The sequence below is a fragment of the Cebus imitator genome, unplaced genomic scaffold (genome assembly GCF_001604975.1).
Source record: "Cebus imitator isolate Cc_AM_T3 unplaced genomic scaffold, Cebus_imitator-1.0 Scaffold9, whole genome shotgun sequence".
Classification (NCBI taxonomy): domain Eukaryota; kingdom Metazoa; phylum Chordata; class Mammalia; order Primates; family Cebidae; genus Cebus; species Cebus imitator.
Window position 1 is genome coordinate 4,402,278 of NW_016107324.1, and position 23,138 is coordinate 4,425,415.

Genomic DNA, 23,138 nt, shown 5'->3' on the forward strand with positions numbered 1-23,138 from the left:
AATTAAATCATGTTCACATTTGAGTATAATTTACATAGTGTTTTGAATAATGAAGGATTTGTTTAATTCTGCATGGATGATTCCTGTGTATGATGCAAATTTGAAAAGCACAAAAAGAAATCACCTTTTGGCCAGGTGCAGTGGCTCACACTTGTAATCCCAGCACTTTGGGAGGCTGAGGTTGGTGGATCACCTGAGGTCAGGAGTTCAAGACCAGCCTGGACAACATGGTAAAACCCCATCTCTGCTAAAAGTACAAAACTTAGCCAGGTGTGGTGGTGGGTGCCTGTAATCCCAGCTACTCAGGAGGCTGAGGCAGGAGAATCGCTTGAACCCAGAAGTTAGAGGTTTCAGGGAGCCGAGATTACACCATTGCACTTCATCCTGAACTACAAAAAAAAAAAAAAAAAAAAAAAAAAAGAAATCACCTTTTATCCTTTTTCTTCCAGCCATTTTCTTCCCTAGAAGCAATTATGGTATCAGTACTTTGTGAATCTTTCCAGAAATATTTTTGCACATACAAGCTATCTATCCATCTATCTTTTATCTGTCTCTATTATCTGTCTATTAAAAATCACAACACACAAATGGTAGCCTAGTATCCACATTCTGCACCATTCTCTTTCACTTAATAAACAAAACTCACTTTTTATCCCTTAATCTCCTCTAGAAACTGCCCTGTTTCTTCAGCTTCTTTTTCTTAAAACACCTCAAGCAAGTCTTCTCTCCTCATTGTTGCCCCCACTCCCTTACTCCACCCCACTGGAATTGCCTCCACCATCCGATAGCGATTCACTGCTCCACTGTCACTTTCCCCTCTTACCTTATCTTCCTACACGTCACTTCTTCTTATAATCATGATAATTTATGTATATTTGTTAATTGGTTCTCTCTCAACTAGAATGTATGCTCCACAAGTGCAGGGACACTGATTGTCTTAGTAGCTATTTTACTGCCATCAGCAATTTGATGTTGAAAAATAGTATCTTGTAGTTTTAATTTACATTTCTCCTAATACGAGTGAGGGTGATCACCTTTTCATATGTTCAAGAGTTATTTCTATTTGTTTTAACGTGCTATCTGTACATATTATTTATGTATTTTTAATTAGGTCTTGATTTTATTCTCATTGATTTATAGAATTTTTTTATATATCAAGAAAACTCAGACTTTTTTCCCTCTGACCTGCTCTTCACCTCCATACCATAGACCTTCCCCTCATTCCTCAGCTGGCTTCATTTGGATTTAAATATTCTTTGCTTTTCAAGCTCTGTCCAATTTCCATGCATTTGAAATACCCTGTCCTTCTACTGCAGAGTTCATAAATTAGGTGCAGGTATCATTGTCCCCATGGCGTCTTCCCTTGCCCACCTTCGTGCCAAAGTGGATATACCATTTACTCAAGTCACTAGTATGGATGCTCAGTTTCCATAAAAAATGTTAATCCTATCTTCTATACTGTTTATCATTAAACATGTAAGTTTGCCAACAGCAACTTGGAATATTTATAAATCAGATTTATTGCCAGAAAATATAAGTTCACCTCTCTGACCTTTCTGTAACCACTCATGTATCCTGTTTGGCTTTTTTCATCAGAGAGCTTTGATCCAAATTAGCTAATCTCATTTAGCAACTTTTAGAGACTTTCTGGTGATAATATAATTATAACTCTATTAATAGCTATAACTTCTTTTAACTTTATATATGTAAACAACTTATAGAAGTAGCATATAAAAAATTTGTATGGCATCCAGTGGAGTACCTGCCACATATATTTAAAAAAATGAATAATGATATTCTGATGATAAAAGAATGAATTCTGTATGATGCTTTTCTGTTTTTTTTTTTTTAACTTTTATTTTTAAGTTCATGGGTACTTATAAACCTGCAGGATGTGCAGGTTTGTTATAATACATAGGTAAACATGTATGGGGGAATTGTTATACAGATTACTTCATCAGACAGATACTAAGTCTAATACTCATTAGTTATTTTTCCTGATCCTCTCCCTCCTCCCACCTTCCACCCTCCAGTAGGCCAAAGTGTGTGTTGCTCCCCTTTTTGTGTCCATGTGTTCTCATTATTTAGCTCCCACTTACAAGTGAGAACATGTGGTATTTGGTTTTCTGTTCTGGTGTTAGTTTGCTGAAGGTAATGGATTCCAAGTTCGTTCATGTCCCTGCAAAGGACATGATCTTGTTTTTTTTGGGGCTGCATAGTAGTCCACAGTGTACGTGTACCACATTTTCTTTATCCAATCTGTTGTTGATGGACATTTAGGTTGATTACATGTCTTTGTTATTGTGAATAGTGCTGCAATGAGCCTTCACATCCATGTGCTTTTATGGTAGAATAATTTATATTCCTCTGGGTAGATACCTGATGGTGGAATTCCTGGGTTGAATGTTAGTTCTGCTTTTAGCTCTTTGAGGAATTCCCATACTGCTTTCCATAATGGTTAAACTAATTTACACTTCCATCAACAATGTATATAAGTATTTTCTCTACAACCTCACCAGCATCTGTTTTTGTTTTTTTTTTTTTACTTTTTAATAATAGGCATTCTGACTGGTGTGTGATGGTATCTCATTGTGGTAATGATTTACATTTCTCTAATGATCAGTGATATTGAGCTTTTTTCCATAGTTAGCTGCATATATGTCTTTGCTAAGGATGATGGCCTCCAGATCCAGCTTTTCTCAAATTAAGAAGCTCTTAAATACAGAAAGTTGTTGAAACAATAAAATATAGCATAATTTTTCAAAAAATAGTAAAATGATGAAATAGCTACTGTACATAGTTCCCAGTTTTAACACAAATGGATAACACGCAAAGTGTTTGTTTAATGTTAAGTTGTATTAGGTAATATCTGCAGTTCAGGGTAGATTTAATTCCAGATATGCTATTTCAAAGGTAGCAATTATAGATTTTCTTTTACTATCTTCTTTTACTTTATTATAAGAAATAGATTATTTATTTAAATTATGAAATTATATAAACAAATAGAACCCCTTACACACAATGTGATTGTGAATAAGAAGCATAGGTGAGTATAGTCATGTACGAGTTCAGAAATCTCAGCTTTCTGAAATATGGAAGGGAAAGCTTACAGATCATAATGTTATTGTAACATTTCTGGAAGAATGTGGTATTTGGAGGGCAAAATTTAATCAAACACTCTGTATAACTTCAAAAATATTACATTTTAACTGACATTTGAATATGTTAGACAATGTAAAAAAAAAACTTTCCATTTTAAACTCAGTATGTTGGAGTAAACAACTAATATACATAACATTACACCAAAAACTGACATTACGTCAGTATAGTAAAAGTCTGGATTGGATTTTGTTGAAATTTGATAAAGCTTGAAGAGATTACATTAAAAATAGGAAAGAAAATTTCAAGTAAATTAAAAAATTTTAAATTGCTCTATCCCAGTGTCATTTTTAAAAATAATTCAATTAATTCATTATTGAGTACCTATGATGTGTGCCAAGATTGTTTTGGATACTAGAATGAATAAATGGATGTTAATCGTTCAATATTCTATCTAGTTCTTTGAACTAAGCTTTTCAGGTTTTTATAAGACATTTATTTTCATGTAGAAAATACCTGACCACTCATCTAGAATATTTCAGAATGTTCTTGAATGTTCTCCATTCTGCCTATTTTGTTTGTTTGTTTTATTTTTAAAACTCAGGTCAACTCTAGCCCCTTCTGTAGAACCTTTTGTGACCCCTTTGGCACAAGGCCTTGCACATAGTAGATGACCAATAAGTACTTGTTAGTTTAATATCATTGATGGAAACAGCATTCAAAATGTACTAGAAATATGCCTTCAAGCGCATTCATTTTTATAAAAAACTAAACATATGAATCTGGTACGATATGGTAAATAGAAGTCTGATAGAAGGTGGAAATATGGAAACATTCCCCTAACTAAAGAGTTCTATAATTCAATAAATATAGACAAGTAAATAAGCCATTAAGGATAGGCATATTTCAACTTAAAAGTTTACATGATTACAAGAGTCAAATCTATCTTGAGTAATGTTGGCCGACTTAGCAAATAAAAATATAGGACACTCAGTTAAATTTGAATTTCAGATAAACAACAAACATATTTTTTTTTTTTTTTGGTAAAAGAATGATGTTGTTTATCTGAAATTTAAATTTAACTAGGATTCCTGTATTTTGTCCGGCAACCCTAATCTTGAGGTGTAGCTCTGTCCTGATTCATTCCGAAAGCCAACATTGGGTTTTCTAGTGGGGAAGTTAGTGGGCACACTGCCACTTTGTGGCAGCCAAGAGCAACGACATTACTGCTTTTGGGAGAGAAGAGGTGATAGTTCAGTAATTAGAATTTTATTTCCAGTGTGCATAACATATCAGACACCAAGATAAACTAAAGTGGCCTTTAAAGAAAGAGGTATGGAAATCACCATGCTTATCACAGATCACATTAGTTTTGGTTGGCATGATGGCAAGATTTATCTCCTTTCTGAAGAATTGATATGCTAACATTTCTAGATAAGGTTTGGAGAAATGAGAGGATGACTTTGCCAGTGAATATTGCCAGAAACAATATGTAAACTATTCTCATGTGACCAGCAGTAATTATAAGAAACTGCATAAAAGAACATGATGGTATGAACTGCCAACACAATTCTGCTTTTATTTAGCACTATCAAGCCAACATTTGTTTTTACAAGACCTCCAAAGCAGTCATTTTTACCAGTGAGAAGGTGAAAGGATAAACTAATTTCCTCAAGGTTGCATATCTGATCAATAATAGAGTTGGAAGGATGTAAAAACTCCCTACCTTCTAACCCTTGAAGACTTTCATTAACTCAGAATCACTATTTTCTGAAATGAGCCTCTTTCAAGACCTTTAAAATATTATTTCAGAAATACTAGCCATACATGTGGAAGTAATAATCTTGTGATAATTTAAGGCATCCTTGTAGAAACTAAAGAAATCCCAAGTTATAAATTCTCAGATATCTTCACAGTCTCCAAAGCAAACAGAACCTTTAACAATTTACCTTCTGTTGTCCCCTTATCTTCTTACTGAATCATTTACTTTGTATATATTTTTAAGAATAAATATTCTTGGGATATAGTTATTTTTTAAATCCACACAAGAATATATTTAAAAGTTAATTGACAATAAGCTATCAAACACTTATTTACTAACACTATAAAAAGTATTTGAATTAATCCTTAATTTTGTGTGGCTACCTTTAAACACCCAAACCTTGACAGTAAACAGAGGTAGAAAGTAGAGGATCACATATACACCAAGTCATTATTTTCATTTATATTAGAAACTATAACAGGTATAATCTATGTCAAAGTATCTGAAGCTATTTTTACCCTGAAAAAGAAAAAATTATGGGCTAATTGTCAAGCAGAGTCAAACATTGGTTGATTTTCTAGAAGCCACAATTGGCTATAATACTTTATTGAGAGTGTTTCAGTTTAATCTTGATGGAAGTTACCCAATGAATCAAAATTTCAGCAATTTGTCTACAGACAGTAGACAATTAGAAAAATATGTATATGTTGCATTATTTAGTTTAGCAGTCTGCCAAATATGCCGTGTAATTCTGTGATGGAGGAAACAGGGCAAGGTTATGCTGGCCTTAGCCACTTGTTGGCAGAACTGCTGACCTTACACAACCTTTAACAGTGAACTGGATGTTCCAGAAAATAGGTAGTTGGTGTGGAAAAGAGAGATAATATGAGGCTCTGTGGGAAATGAGCATGAACAGAATCTGCTACACTCATGCAAATTCTTTTGGCGTTATCTGTGTGATTTATAGTACGTGAAAAGATAGTCACAATGAATTCAGACAAAATCAGTACCATGCAGAATGCTTTACTAAAATACAGGTTTGCATCACAAAATAAGTTGGTGGTGATATTGGAAAGTGAGTGTTTCTATTTTACGAGTAGCTGACATAATCTCAGGACTTCTTTTGCTACCTTTGTCCATGGAAATAGAGCAATTTCTAGGGCCTAGGTTTTCTTTATGCATTTGTATATAAGTACAAATGTGTGCTGTGATTATTCTGTTATTTATTTTGCTTACGTGTATTGCTTTTTCGTCACCCCTCTGCAATGCATCTTCTACCTCTTTGGTGTGTCTGAATAGTATCCAGTTCCATTCTAATGACCTTCTTCCCATTCTTAATCCAAATGATGTCATAACATAGTTTATTCATACAGAATTTCTCTGGAAACTCATGCAACAAGCCATGGTAACTATTCTGTCTTTGGCAATGAAAAAAACATGAATATATGAACAATGTTAATAATTAGCAGAAACCCAAGTCACTTTATTTTTATGTATTTATTTTTTGAGATGGATCTTGCTCTGTTGCCTAGGCTGGAGTGAAGTGATGTGGTGACAGCTTATATGATCCCTGTGAGCCCGGTCTCTGGGGGCTGCCTTGACCTCATGGGATCAAGCAATCCTTTTACCTTAGCCTCCTGAGGAGCTGGGGCCACAGTGGGCACCACCACGCCAGGCTAATTTTTGCATTTTTAGTAGAGATGAGGTTTTACCAGGTTGTCCAGGTGGGTCTTGAATTTTTGGGCTAAAATGATCTGGTCACCTTGGCCTCCCAAAGTGCTGGGATTATAGGCATGAGCCACTGTGCCCATGCCCACCCTTCCCCTCCAGGTCACTTTCAAATCTAGACTTCATTTAATAAAGAGGTACACCTAAGGAATATTACACATACTTAAATGAAATTATTTAAATTCAGTTCCATAGAAAGTGGAATCCAATAAAAGAAATTGAAGGTAATAATATTCACTTGAATGTGTATATATTTTTCTGAATTTAAAAGAAACAAAGTGCAGCAGTTCTTTTAGAATTGTCTAGCAGGTCTTCTGGGTTTTTAACCAGAAACCCTCCCCATGTAGGGAGAGGCTGAGAAGCAATCAAAATACAAATTCTAAAACTCCCAATTAAAGATCATTTTTATTACTAGTTCAGTTTTGATAATATGTGAATGATTATTTCCTTGGGAAAAGCTAGCGCTTGAAAACAATACTACCATCTGAAAACTTGCCTTTCCTAGATCAAATATGAATTACTAATCATTAATTTGAACAGTCTGTGGAAAGTTAATTTCAGAACTGAAATGATTTAAAAAATCTATAGTAAAGAGATTCATAGTTTCATGGCCTGAAATGCTGGCAATGTTCCTGGACCTATGCAAAACTTTCAGAATTGTTAATAATGTTTAAAAAGTGGTTCTGGAACAAAAAAGTTTAAATTCTACCCAATAATACAAAACAGACCTTTTCTCTCTTCATCTTGCTTTTCATATTGTTTTATCTGATGCCAATTTTTGTATTATAAAATCTGTTTTACAGCATTAGTCTTTCTCACCTGTTCTTGTGAGAAAGCCAACATTTTCTTAACTCCAATTATTGGCACTAGGGTTATCATTTAATGTTGTAAGTGCCTTTACATTCAAAGGCAGATATGAGAAAGTTAAGAAATTGACAAGTGAGGAAAGGCACTGCAGGAAACTTTCCACTCATTCTTTAAGACACGTTTCAAAGGTTATTACCTATGTAAAGTCTTCCCGGACTTCTCCACCATTCCAGAATACTAGCTCTATTTTCCTCAGAGTGCCTATAATCCTCCCCAGGTGTCCTTTCCTTACTATAGTGAGCTTTGAGACTGTGCTGTTCTTATCTGCAACTGTAGTGCATAGGACATTGATCACGAAACAGCAGGTCTGTCAATCAATGCTTACTGAATACGTTTCAACGTTTGTTGAAAAAAAATAAATGAATAAAATGATCTGCTGCAATGTATTGAGACTCTCTCCACACACATACTAAAATAAACAACCTAAGTCAATCATTAACTAAACACTGAGTGGTCTGGTTAAATATCCAAGTCTAAGTGAATTAGATTAAAATGAAACAAAAAACTTATAAACCTGGTAAATATAATTTTCAGGTTAGCACATAGGCAGATTTTTGTTATTCTCACATAAAGACGCTTTGTAGTCTTTTTGATTTCAAAGAGAAATCTTTGAGGAGTATATGGTTATTGGTCAATACTTCAGTTGCAAGTAACAGAAACTGTCTCAAACAAGCTTAAGGTAAAAGGAGAGATCTATTGTCTCACAGAAGGATGGTGGAAGAGCTAGCCTTGGGCTTTAAACCATTCAGAGTTCTCTCTTTCTTTCTGCATTTTCTATTTGGCTTCCTACTTTATTTCTACAGATGGATTTTTTTCCTTTCTGTACCCACCAGAAGGAGATCATGACCAAATGGCAGCCTCATACTCTAATATTTCCATCCCCAGAGATGAGAGATGATCTTTCTCAAAAGCTCTAGATATAAAATTCTAGGAAGCACTTGTGCAGTCTACCTTGAGTTCTGTGTCTCCTCCTGAATCAGTCAGAGAGAGTTGTTCCACCCTGGATTACATGCGCACTTTTGAAATCGGGGCAAATTTTCCAATATAAAAAGAAGCAACATATACTGGAGAGATAGAGATGATGATCAATATGAGGAGAGATGCCATATTTTTCCTTTATTTGCTTGTAAAGAACCTCTCAATAATTCCAACCTATGCTTCAACATGCAAATTCATAAATGTGATTCATCACGTAAACAGAACTAAAACCAAAAACCATATGATCATTTCAATAGACACAGAAAAGGCTTTCAATAAAATTCAACAACCCATCACATTAAAAACCTTCTGCAAACTAGGCATCAAAGGGGCATCCCTCAAAATAACAAGGCCTATCTATGGCAAACCCACAGCCAAAATCATACTGAACAGGCAAAAGCTAGAAGCATTCCCTTGAAAATCAGAACAAGACAAGGATGCCCACTCTCACCACTCCTATTTTACATAGTACTGGAAGTCCTAGCCAGAGCAATCAGGCAAGAGAAAGAAATAAAAGGCATCCAAGTAGAAGGAAGTCAACCTATCTCTTTGTGCAGATGATATGATTCTATGCCTCAAAATCCCCATAGCCTCTGCCCAAAGGCTCTTAGATCTGATAAGCAACTTCAGCAAAGTTTCAGGATACAAAATCAGTGTACAAAAATCAGTAGCATATCTGTATACTGATAATGTCTAAGCTGAGAGCTAAATAAAGAACACAATACCATTAGTAATAGCCACACCAAAAAAAGAGAAAAATACCTAGGAATACAGCTAACCAGGAAGGTGAAAGATCTCTACAATGAAAATTACAAAACACTGCTCAAAGTAATCAGAGATGACACAAATAAAAAAAATTCCATGCTCATGGATAGGAATAATCAATATTGTTAAAATGGCCATACTGCCCAAAGCAATTTACACGTTCGATGCTATTCCTATTAAACTACCAATGGCACTTTCCACAAAGTTAACAAACAAAACAAAACAAAACAAAAAACTAGTCTGAAATTCATGTGGAAGCAAAACGAGCTCAAATAGCCCAAGCAATTCTAAGCAAAAAGGACAAGGCTGGAGGCATCACATCCAACTTCAAACAATGCTACACGGCTACAGTAACCAAAATATCATGGTACTGGTACAAAAACAGACACATAGACCAATGAAACAGGATCAAGAACCCAGAAATAAAGCCATACACTTTTAAGAATCTGATCTTCAACAAACTCAACAGTAACAAGCAATGGGAAAGTACTCCCTATTTAATACATGGTGCTGGGATAATTGGCTTGCCATATGCAGAATATTGAAACTGGACTCTTTCCTTTCACCATATACAAAAATCAACTCAAGATTGATTAAAGACGTAAGTGTAGGACCTAAAATTATAGAAATCCTGGAAGATAACCTAGGAAATACCATTTGGGGCATTGGAACTGGCAAAGGTTTCATGACAAAAACTCCAAAAACAATTGCAAAAAAACAAAAATTGCAATTGGACCTAATTGAACTAAAGAGCTTCTGCACAGCAAAAGAAACTATCAACAGATTAAACATACAACTTACAGAATGGGAGAACATATTTGCAAACTATGCATTGAACAAAGGTTAAATTTCCAGAATCTATGAGGTACTTAAATTAAGATGCAAAAAACCAAACAACCTCATTAAAAAATGGGCAAAGGATGTGAACAGATACTTCTCAAAGGGGACATACATGCATCCAACAAGCATAAGAGAAAATGCTTAACATCACTAATGATTAGAGAAATGCAAAAACCACAATGAGATGCCATCTCACATCAGTCAGAACGGCTAATATTAAGAAGTCAAAAAATGACAGATGCTGGTGAGGTTGTAGAGAAAAGGAAATGTTCTTATGCTGCTCCTTGGAATGTAAATTAGCTCAGCCACTGTGAAAAGCAGTTTGGAGATTTCTCAAAGAACTTAAAACAGAACTACCATTTGACCCAGCATTTTCATTACTGGGTATATACCCAAAGGAATAAAAATCATCCTACCATAAAAACACATGTACATGTATGTTCATTGTAGGACTATTCACAATAGCAAAGACATGGAATCAACCTAGATGCCAATCAGTGGTGGACTACATAAAGAAAATGTGGTACATATACACCATGGAATACTATGCAGCCATAAAATGAATGAGATCATGTCCTTTGAAGCAACATGAATGGAGCTGCAGGCCATTATCCTACGTGAATTAATGTAGGAACAGAAAGCCAAATATCACATGTTCTCACTTATAAGTGGAAGCTAAAGCTTGAGTACACATGGACACAAAGAAGGAAACAACAGACACCAGGGCTTACTTAAGGGTGGAAGGTGGGAGGAGGGTAAGGACTGAGAAATTACCTATTGGGTACTATGCTCATTAACTGGGCTACAAAATAATCCATACACCAAACCTGTGACACACAATTTACCCATGTAACAAATCTGCACATGTACCCCCTACACTTAAATTTGGAAAAAAATTCTAACCTAGTTGAAAAGAATTTGTTCGGTTCTCAAATCAAGATGGCTAGTCAGTTCAACAGACCAGCAGAGGACAACCATGGTGGTAGAGATGGTTTCAAATAGAGATTGGTAAAGAAAGAACTCGTGGAACAGAGGCATATGGAAAAGTAAAAACCTGAGTCACAAGAGGTAGGAAGCAGGGATTCTTTCCAGTCAAGGGTTCTTGTCCACAGGGCATGGTGATGTTTCCAGGATGCTAAATACCAAAATCTCAGATACTAGGGCTATATTATAGGGAATATGGGCTGCTCAAAATATTGGTCATTAAAGGATATCAAATAATTCTACACCATGTACTCTGAATTTAACCTGGATTGTGACATAATGAAATTTGCAATATATCCTGAATGTGATAGAGAAAGAGGAAAAAAGTAAGTTATCAGCAAAAATGTTCTTAAGGCTTTGCCAAACTCATTGCTGTCACACTGACAATAAGCAGTAGAACTAAACTTTGAAACTAGATATACATAAAGATAAATATAGTACATATTTAAGTATTTTGAACAAAATTTTACTGAATTTCGACTTTTCCAAAGTTTATATTCTTTAAGAATAACCCAGTTTTTTTTTTACACTCCAAGCCAGAATGGTATGCTATTTTGCAGAGCTGGCAGAATAGAGTGTACTAAGACTTTTCTACTTATTTTTAGCCATCTACTAGAATAGTTTCTTCACATTTAAAAAGTCAGCTTTACTGTAGCTATCATACTGTGAAATCTTTTACTAAATCTTTCTACTTAACAGATTTTCTTAGTATTCCATTAGTAAGAATGATAAAATCAGGGCATAATTACATTCATTTGGGATTCTTTGCACACAAGTCTTGACTGGTATATGTATAGTATTTAAAGCTAGCAATTTTCTATGAAAAAATAAATGGTTAAGAGAAATTAGAAGTCCTCTTATATGACCTTTAAGAATCCAGTTGAACATAAAACTTATGTTATCAAAACCCAGGCATTAGAATGATCGACCCATTTTCATACCTCATTTACTTTTTCCTACTTGCAACATTAAAAAACTAAGCATACATAAGAAATAAACTAAGTCGGCTATCTCTAATATGTATGTTAATAGGATCTTAAGGAGATAATGCCTTAACTTACATAAAGTTCTCTACTAAGGGAAACCCAAGTTCACTTCTAATTGGCATTTTGTGTAAAAAAAGACATTGACCTTCAGGTGAGTATGTTTCCTTGCAACTCTGGTATCTATGGTTGGATTTACTTCTGTGAACAAGATTTGTTCATTCATTATTTCATTCAGCAAATATTCCCCACACAATTAGTAATTCCATAGGGTACATTATTCAAACCCCAGGGCAACCCAATCCATAGTCTGTAATTTTCTTCTAAGACCCGAAAGCCATTGATTCATCATGATATTGATCCATTAACAATGAGTTTTTCATTTGCAAGTGTAAAAAATGTCCAGATATCACTGCTGGGCCATGTTTGACCAATTTGTATAACTGGGATGGTAATAATTTAGTTATAAAAAGAAAACAGAAAATGTTAAAAGACTTGGAAAGTCATGAAGCGAGTAGCTCACAATACCTGACCTGAAGATAGGCTTTCTATATCCAAGATCACTCTTCCTGAAAACAGGCTAAGTCACATCAAACAGAGAAAAGAGTAAACCTTTGGGTCCAGTACCATGTCACATTGTTTCTTTCTAGTTTGTAAACTCCAAAGGACTCAGGTAAACCAGGAGAACAGTTAAACTCATCATTTCTTCATCAACTCAAATTCCAAGGTGAAATAGCCCAAATACAACACTGTTTAAAGGAAATATTTTTGTGAATTCCAACGAAGCTCTTGATGACTACTGTCTTTGGGTCATTTGCTTTTTCCATTTATTTGAATTTAAACATTTACAGACAATCCTGGCAAAATAGGCTATTTTCTCCTGAATTCTTAACTATGTCATTGATTAATTATCAAGATAGAATTACTTCTGAGCTTAAAATAGATCCTTGAGATTTAGTGGTTCACTGTATTCATTACCTCTAAAATTCTAGTAGCTCATGCTTGTGAAATTTCCTTAACTTGACCTAAGTTACTTGATACGGAAAATGAACTACACTAATCAAATTAAGCATCTCACTATTTCCTTATTTGGGCAACCTGGAAATCATGTCAGCTTATTTGGGATTCTAGTATTGTGATTGGCAGAAGACCTAAGGAATGTAAACAGAACAAAACAAAGCGGAAAAGCCACATGAAATTAAAAATCAAAAACAAATAAAAATACTGGTCATTCTAAAACTTCCCTCCACTAAATTTATTTGATTTTCAGGCTTGGATTTTATTTTTTCCACATATATGAGAAATATGAAATTTGAAATTGTTATTTTTCTTAGCGTGCTTATTCTAATGCAAGCCTCGTAGCACTAATGAATCGCAGAATTTCAGGACTGGTGTCTTCTAGTTCACTCATAGTGGCAGTCATTTCTCACCACAAATCCTTTTTGAGGGAGGATAATATTAACAAGTTATTTAATAAAGCACATGCAATCCCCATACATAAGACAAGTTTGACAACTGTGAGACACTAGAGCAGCACTCGACCTACTGATACTAAATAATTCCTTAAAATATGAAAGAGGTATATGTATTTTTTCTTACATCACAAATGAAATCTAATCTAAGTCCAAATCTTTTCCTCAACAAATCTTATCTGTACTCTTCTTGAACTAAATTGAAATCATTTTCAAATGTTTACTATGTATCAAATAAATCCCTTGCCATTTCATCTATACCTAAAAGACTGTGGTTTGATCATCTTATTTTTTTTTCTGAACATTCTATAAAACATATTATATATTTGAATCACCATAAAATACTATTCTTGCAACGTTGCCAATTTCAAAATGCTCCGTTGAATAGTTTATCATTGGTATTCTCCATTTCCTTTCTTGATCCTCTTTGAGAATCAGCCAGGCAAATGCTAGCTGAATTTATTTGCACTTATTAGTGTGTCTTAGCCTGAACATTTCTTCCTGAAAGGAAATCACAGGGCCAAAAAGAATAAAACTCAATTTTTGGCTGAGTCTCTAATAGCATGGGGGTAATATTAGATGAAAAATAGAGACTGAGGGAATGTAAACATTAGTTTATTCAGTTCAACTGATTTTCTTCCTTTTAAGGTGCACTCTGTTATATCATTTTCCTCCTACTTACTAAATAGTTAAGCCCTGACATCATAAAGAAAACTGCAATTCACATCACTAAGGCTAATGTCACCCAAAGATAACTTGTTATTTTAAATAATATGGAAACTGCATTGGGATGACAGATAAGTATAACAATCCATTTTATTTTTAAATGCTTTTGATGTATTCCAGACGTTGAATATTCAGACAGAGGAATAATGGAAAAGTTATTTTTTCCCCTTAAATCAGACGTCCACACCCCAAGCTACTATTCCTCCACCCTCACCCCTGAACTTTTAGAACAAAATTGATGGATCAAACTCTCCTTTTCTTGCCGAGAGAATAGTCCTGGGCTGAGCTTCAGAAGATATCAGATCACTGACATTCTTTCTAAGAGTACTCCCAGATATATTTCTAAGTAATATTCCTTCTCTTGTTGGGGGAAATTAGAGAAGATTTCTACCTGGTGCCATATCAACTCAAGGATAGAGACAAATACTGAGAGGCTCTGTCATTTGTCTTTGGGTCTCCTTCTGTAGGCCTTTATACTTAGGCTCCACAGTAGGACCACACTTGTGTCACAAACCGGTAGTGGGAAACCAGGGTTAGACCTACACCACATACTTTATAGCTTGTTGTATCATCCTTTAAAATATTCAGCATTGTTCCCCCGAAAAAGATCTTAGTCAGAATTTCTAAATACCACCATTGTTCAATACAAATCATATGCATTTTACTTCTCCAATAAATCTGTCTACAGGACAGAAAGAAGCAATGGTCCACAATAGCCATTACTGCCTGTTTAAAGAACTTACATTAGCTTTTTTAGGGTAGGCATACTAGAAATATATTATATTGGTTTTTCTTCTTAGAATGTTTTGATTTTTCCTCATTCCTAAAGTATATTTTATCCTGCTGTAGAAGTCTTAGCTGGCAATACTTCTCTTTTTGTACTTGAAAGATGTTGTGCCACTTCCTTTTGGCCTCCATGGTTTTAGATAAGAAATCTGTTGTCATTCAAATGGTTGTTCCTTGATAGGTAACCTGTTGTTTCTCTCTGGCTGCTTTCAAGTTTTTTGTCTTTACATTATACAAATTTAATTATGACATATCTTGGCATGAATTTCCCTTACTTTATCTTATTTGAAGTTTGCTAAATTTTCTGAAGTGTGATTTGTACTAAATTTGAGAACTTTTCAGTTTTTATTTCATAGAATACTTTTTCAGTAACATTTTTTCTTTTGTCTCCTTCTGGGTCCTTGATAATATGCATGCTAGATCTTTTGGTATTGTTTCACAGGTTCTTGATACCCTGTTAATTTTTTCTCAGTCTGTTTTCTCTCTGTTGTTAAGAGTGGAAAAATACTATAGATCTGTTTTCAAATTCACTGATTCGATCTCTCATTTCCATTCTATGATTAAGTCCATCCAACGGGATGTATTAGTATTATATTTTCTACTTCTATAGTTTTCAATTGGTTCTTTTTGTATAACTGTTGTTTCTCCACTCAGACTTTTTGTTTCTTAAATTTGTGTCAGGGGAATTTGTCATTGCTACATAAAATATTTTTGTAATTACTGTTTTAAAATCCTTGTCACTTAATTACAACATCTGATTCACTTGGGTGCTGGTGTCTGTTTACTGTCTTTTCTCACTCAAGTTGGAATTTCCCTGTGAGTTTCTTACTGCATGATGGACATTTTGGGTATTAGATTACAAAATTACAGATTCTATTTAGTCTTTTTTTTTTTTTTTGAGACAATTACCCTGTTGATGTGTAGTGTGAGTGGGAGAGTCAGATGGATATTTATACTTAGCTTCACCCTTTTGTTGCTGGAGAAGTGGGTTAGAAATTTAGCTCACTACTAGTTTCTGATCACACGAGTGGTAAGTGGAGTGCTAACTGATCCTGCCTCCCACTACCTTGTTCTGCCTCATTGATATCTGATGGAGATGGAGGCTCAGCTTCCCACCATGCCCTGCTGGCACCATAGTGGGGGAAAATGGAGTGGCATGGCATTGTACCCCCTCATTCAGTCTTGTTGCTGCTGTACATGCATAGGTATTCAGCTCTCTCCTGAGCCTGCTGACTCCAGGAATGTTAACTAGTTCTGACTTGCAACATGTTTTCTAGTCTTGATATTGAGTGGGGGTGGAGGTTCAGGTGACTGTGTAGAAAGACTGATATCACCCAGTGGAGGAAAGAGTGCATCACGGCTTGTTTTCACAGGGTGGAGGGAAAAGGTGAAAGATTACTTCCTTGCTCATTCCCACTGAAACCATGGAGGTCGAAGGAGGATTTTCTCGTAATGTTTATGAGATATAGTGGGACAAAAATGTTTTCTGTTGATAGGCCACCTTTTCCTTACACCTTGGTGAGGAAGAACAGAATATTCTAGAAATCTTTTGTGTTGTTTTGAGTGTCTGTTGGTGGTTTGCAGTTGAAGCGTTCTGCAGTGTTCTGTCTAGAATATATAGAAGGCAGTTACAAAAACTGAGGTGACTCATCACTGTGTTGCTCCTTAAGTCCTGAGGTCCCTAGACAGTGTGTCTTCTTTCCACCTTTCAATGTCTTTCTGTGCTTGTATTTTGTAGTATATCTGGAGTTTTTATAATTTTTCAAGAGAGAAACTGGGAGGAGTGAAGTCTACTCCATCTTGGCGGGAATCAAAAGTCCCATTGTAGATTTTTTTTTTACATATATACATACACAAAAAATTAGTGAAATCAATTCAATAATAGAAATAAAACTTCATGTATTCTCCACATTTTAATATAGACCTTATTACGTGTAATTCTGGAACAAAAAGATCAAAAATTTTACTAAGGAACTATTTCTGCATTATTTTGTACATGTGTGGGCACACAAATTATTGTTTATGCCTGAAAGTCTTCTGCCATCTCCAGCTCAGTGGTTATTCCATAAATATGTTCTTCTTTGTTTTTGTTGTGAATAAACTGAGACCATACCCAGAAAAAAAAATTTCAATTCCTACTATAAGTTTCAAATTGTTTTATGCCAAAAATAGTCTTTAGGCACCTCAGGGACCTGGGGCAAGAATAATGGACCCTGGTGTACAATTTATAAGAAGAAGTGAGGCAAAGGAGACAGGATAGACTCTTTGAAGTTGAGCTGAAATTGTTGGTATTGGTATGAATTCACAATTTTTAATATATATAGATGAATGGATATAGAAATAGATTCACATATGAGTAAATACATAAGTCTGTATGTGGATATATGTGTGTATGTGAGGAGGGTGTTTCCTGGTTCTATCCTCTATCCTTGAGAAAGACTGGAAAGCAATGACACCACAGTAGCAATGAGCACACCGAGAAGCCAGATGTTGTTTTCTAAATATTATTTCCCAACAAAAGGAACCAGAGATTTCTGGAGAAACAACTGACCTCAAAATCAGAGCAAAAGAAAAATGCATACGAACTTTGAACATCTTTTTGGGTGAAAAAATAGGAATTGCTTGAAGAATGATTAGGAAGTATCAAGAAAACAGCTTAGGAGTGCTTTTATTAGCCAAATCTAGAAAAAAAATAGCATTAAAATTATATGATAGTAAAGGATTATAACCAAGTGGAAAATAGGAATCTATATGTACATGCTTATCTGAGTGAATGAATGAATAAGTGAAGGAAAAGAGAAATCTCTGAGAGTAGTTTGCCAATGAATAAGAAATGATTGATTTTAAAAATGACTGGTTTTGGCTACCTCACAGTAATAACTGACAAAAATCATCAAAATATACTCAACTCTTGTGCATGTTTGATAGAGATTAGGATAATTAAATAGTTACAAAGTATCTTTTCATTAAGGGCTTATTAAAATACTTAAAATGTAAAAGCATCATTAATTATTCTTAAATTGTAGAAATCTGGCAGACACTCGGCTAACCAAGTGATAAAACCAACATCACATGCATCCATTGAAATCATATAATGAGAAGAATACAGGATCTTCTAGGGTGCTCCTGCCAAAAAGTACATAACCTGAATCTAGGAAATATCAAGCAAACCCCAAATGAGGAATATTCTACAAAGCAACTGATCTATATGCCTCAAAAATGTTCAGATCATGAAATTCAGGGAAAAATTAAAACCCTGAGGCACTGTTTCAATTTAAGAGGTTAAAAGAATGCGACAACTAAATGATTGGATCCTGAACCAAAAAGGAAAGCACTTATAAATAATACTATTGATGCAAAGCACATAATCTGAATGAGGTCTATGAATTAAATGGTATTATTTTAATTGGTGTTGATTTCCTCATGTTTATTATTGTATTTTAATTAAATAAGAGCATGCTTTTGTATGTGTGCAAGTGTATACTAAAATACTTAGAGCTAATGGGGCATTATATCCATAACTTTTGAACAGTTAAAAAATAAAAATGTGTGTGTGTGTGTGTGTATATATATATATATATATATATATATATGTATGTATGTATAATGTATGCAAGGGGAGAGAGGAAAAGGGAAGAGAGATATGGAAGAGGGAGGGGGAGAGAGAGACAGAGAAATAATGAATATTTCTTATACCTGGGATATCCTACATGATGAACATGTAGGAAAAAGAAGGTTTTCTCTTTAGGGCAGTGTCTGTTTTAGTTTCCAGTACTGATTTTTCAGTTCTAATCCTTTGGTGATTGAACTTGGAAATGAATAAATTTGGATAGTTAGAGATTTTGCATTTGCTAAGATGATAAGATTTCATTAATAATGATTTGACTAAATGCTTGCTAAAGGGGATTTAGGTTTGCATTTCTTTATGCAAGCTAATGGTAGAGATTATTTTAAATTATTATTGTAATTGGCTCTGGGCACGCTGACCCCCATGTGAATTTGGCAGAGTCATACAACTTTCTTTGACTAACGAAATGTGAGCAGAAGTATCATGTTTCATTTTCAGGTGAAATTATTAAGAACCAGTGTATGCATCATTATTTTTATTTTTCTTATTGACCAAGAGGCATGTATCATATTGAAATGAAATTTCTGTCATATTGAAATGAAGTTTCTGTCATCTTGGGACCTTGAGTAAGCTGAATTTAGAGCTTAGCTGACTAATGATTGATATCAAAGTGAATGATAAATTAATGCTGATATTTTGGTGGCTGTTTGTTAAGGTTGTGTAAACTAGCTGGTTATAATCACTAGCCTTGACTGATCAAGGCTAGTGTTTAGTGTTCACGTAGAGTAGCTCATTGAATATAATCATCCATGAGGTCAGTTTTATTGCCTCCATTTCACACATGAAGAAAGTGAGTCTCAGAGAGATTAAGTAACTTGACTAAGGTCACAAAGCTCAGCTGTGGCAGAACTGGAAAAGATGCCTTCAAACACAGAATGATATGATGATTTTGTGAAACATGCTGTCCAATGGTTATATGTCCAATGGCATATAACCATTGGAATGACAGTGAGAAATAAATCGAATCCAATCATTAAGCTAATTTGAAGGAGCTTTTCTTATCAGTTCTTGGCATGCTGAGCTTGTGGTGGGGAACTTCAGGCGCCCAGAGGAGTCAGAGATCTCTAAGTGAAAAATAGCTCATCTTTGAGTTTCTCCTATCTGTGAGGCTTTGGACAACTTATTTAATGCTCTCGGTCTCTCTTTCCCATATACAAAATGTGGTGAAAAAAATATTGACTACAATGGACTACTCTGAAATGTAAATTAATTATATTTGCAAAATACTGATGAATTAGTTCTCTGTTTTCTTCCCTCAAGTGAGGGGTTCTCTCTCTCTCTCTCCTTTTCTTTCTATGTGATAACTGGTTTAGAAACATTCTATGATGCAGACAGTGTGATAATTCACAAAACTTCCAGTTACTTCAAATTAATAGGAAGATCTCAAAAGTTAAAAAAGAATAATATTCATTAAACTTTGTTGTGAAACTTCATATATAAAAGATTACAGGATAAGAAATATACTGCCTTGTGATATATAGAGTAGAATCACAGGCTTTAAAATTCCAGTCATATAATTTCCTAAATTGTCTGGTTTGAAAATTTGGGCTGTTCAGATTACCTCTGCCATGCACTCATGAGCAGTTCTCCATTCTCTGGGAGGGTGGTCTTTTCCAGGAACTTTCAGTTGCAAACTATTACAGGAAAAATCTATTCTCTGGCCAGTCCTCTGGTTCCCTATTTCCATTTGAGCATGTTTGTCAGTCAATAAATTCCTGCCTTTTGCGTGTCTCGCTATATATCTGGTGTTCTTCATTAAACAATGAAATACTCAGACATTTTCCACTTTCTTCACTTCAGCTGAAACTTGTTTGGCAAGGCATGAACATAACTCAGCCTGCTCTTTATGGCTTAATGGGGAAAAGCCATTCCATGCCAATGTGAATTTCCTCACTCTTCTGTTATGCTCACTGACAGCAATGGGTGCTTTCTTCTTAAATAAGATGGAAATATTCTGATATTGCCAGACAATTACTTGATAGTGCTTGGCTTTTGTTTATACATTTACCAATGATCCCACTGGAGACTCCCTAATAGAAGTAGTGTTGGCCAACCTAAAAGAGCCCTTGGAATTCCAATAACATAGGCTGCTTGCTTTTCCCCTGTCTTGTTTATTTTCAGTCTATAGTTTCATTAGGTTAAATTTCCTTTATTTAGACTTCAGCAAGAACAACTGACATAAAGAAAAGTCAGTTCTTTAAAACTTAATTTGAAGAGACAGTGAAGTAAATCACTGACGTAAAAATATCAGGTCACATACACAGGCTTATTCACCAAATGGCCCTAGTGGAGCACTGCTTAATTCCAGCACTAGGGCAAGTATGTGTCCAGAGGTCAACTAGCATCTTGGAATTCAGAGCTGTGGTGCTCTGACTTCCTGTTTGGCAAACTGTGGTTTCATTGTAAAATTAAGGTTTGACAGCATGTTTGACATTAGATGGAAATATGTGCTTTTAGTCAACTCGACCCTTGCCCAATACTGTTGAAAGTACTCTGGGTACATGACTTTGAACTTTTTCTGCAAGAACAAGAAGAAAATCAAATCAATGTGGTATGATAACGAGAGCTGTTTTCAATATTCACTTGGTCCATCATTCGAGATGGCTCAGTATTTGTTCAAAAGTCTTCCAAAACAAGGATTGTTTGCATATTTCTAGGGAAAATAAGTGGAGGAGGCAAAGTTTTTTTACATCATCTAATGTACTTTTGTCACTAGGGTACCATCTTGTAATCATTTAATTCTTTCTATTCCTATTGCTACGGCTTTTATGTAGTCACTCAATATTTAATCATCAGTCTCTACCTGGACTAGTATAGTAACATTTTCATAATACCCCACACTCCCCTGCATTTAAAATATTGCAGTTAGTTTACTATTCTCCGAGGAATGACTTCAATATCATGTACTCATCTGAAACACTTCAATGGTTACCACTGCCAACCCAGGAATAGCTGTACCGCACAGTATTCAACACCTTCTACAATGTGATCCCAACCTTCATACTGAATCCACCATCTTCCCCTTCAGGTACAAACACACGTATACAGCATTTCCACACATGCCTATACTTCCTTGCACCATGTCTTTGCTGTTTATGTGTTCTTCAGGACTACCTTTCTCTATCTGTTTATGCTTAGATTGTACACAATTTTACCACTCATGGAAAGCATTCCTCCCACGTGAAGTCTTTCTTTATCCTCAGTATTTTGCAATAAAAAGAACCCTTCTCTCCTATAATATATATCTATTCAAATTAATAAGAATTTTTTCTTATAGATATNTGTACTGAAATGATCACACCAGCATCAATGATCAAAGGGACTAGTGAGACCAAGAAAAGTCAGGGCAGAGCTCCAGCGTAACTTATACATCCACTCAAAGAATATTCTGTATAGGTGAAGAACCTGAAGTCCAGGGACATATCCATGTTAAGAAACTCATACATTCCTGGTTCTCTTCCACACTGCTATTTCATATAAAAATTTAGATTGGCACATATGTTATTGAGGTTCTATATATGGTTTAAAAGATTTAGTCTTTCAAATTACCCCTCTATGGAGTGAACATGACTAACTCTTCTTTTCCAATTATATAATTCTATTTTAAGGTGGCCTTTTCTCAATAAATCACATGTAAAAATCATTTAAAAAAATTTGCTGATGAGCCCTTCGAAAATATAACAGTAGGTGTATCATTTTTCTATACATTTATTCTTTCCATTTTGTACCAAAATTATTTACATAAATGTCTTCTCTTTTACTAGTCTCTTAATTCATTGAAGTAAGGATGTATACCTGATTCATCTGCAGTTTCCTGAAATTCTGAATACATAATGTTACATATATTGTGAGTAAAATAATGGATCAATCAATCTTATAGGTCATCATTGTCACCTTTCTAATTTAATATAAAGCTTAGGTAGTTATTATGCAAGACAAAAATTGCAAAAGAAAAATGTTTTGGATAATAAAAAATGGATAACTCACATTGGTGAATAATTTAGAAAATTCTATTTAGCTTCCACAATTTTAAATATAAGCAGGCAACACATTCCAGCTTTCTCCATAAAAGCAGGTATCTAGAAAGAAATCAGACTAATTCGGGAAATAAGTAGTATTCTATTTTTACATGCCTCATTTTTCAATAAATTCAGTCATATATATATAAGTAATTTTTCTGTGAGTTTTGCTATGATTACCATATTACTTTATGGATAAGGTCCTAATATAAACATATAAAATATTTGGAATGGTATTAATATTTTTAATTCCTCTGAGAGTAGAATATCTGTTAGTTTATGTTCCTTCGTGTAGAGTTTTAAACTCTGTTTTGAGACATTATACAATTGTTATTGAGATTAAAAAGAAGTTACGTGAGCCCAAATTTTGATTGTCAAAGGAAGTGAGGAGCAAAATGACATGAATAATTCTTTTTGACGTGCTTCAGCCATTACTTTCATTTTCCCCCTACTTTCACTGCTCCGCCATTGCCATTTACCAAGCAGAGTTGCCTACATGTT

General features: G+C 34.7%; 1 long non-coding RNA gene and 1 other non-coding gene across 2 annotated transcripts in view; both read left to right on the plus strand.

Moving 5' to 3' along the window:
• The first annotated feature begins 6,865 nt into the window (after positions 1–6,865).
• LOC119473898 lies at positions 6,866–6,927 on the plus strand. The gene has a single exon (XR_005203154.1). It is a non-coding gene; the product is annotated as a U7 small nuclear RNA (small nuclear RNA).
• A 7,549-nt stretch (positions 6,928–14,476) lies between these two features.
• Positions 14,477–23,138, plus strand: part of LOC108315460 — a 190,636-nt gene continuing 181,974 nt past the window's right edge. The window contains exon 1 of the long non-coding RNA XR_001829942.1: positions 14,477–14,667. This is a non-coding gene — a long non-coding RNA (uncharacterized LOC108315460). The remainder of the gene's footprint in view (positions 14,668–23,138) is intronic.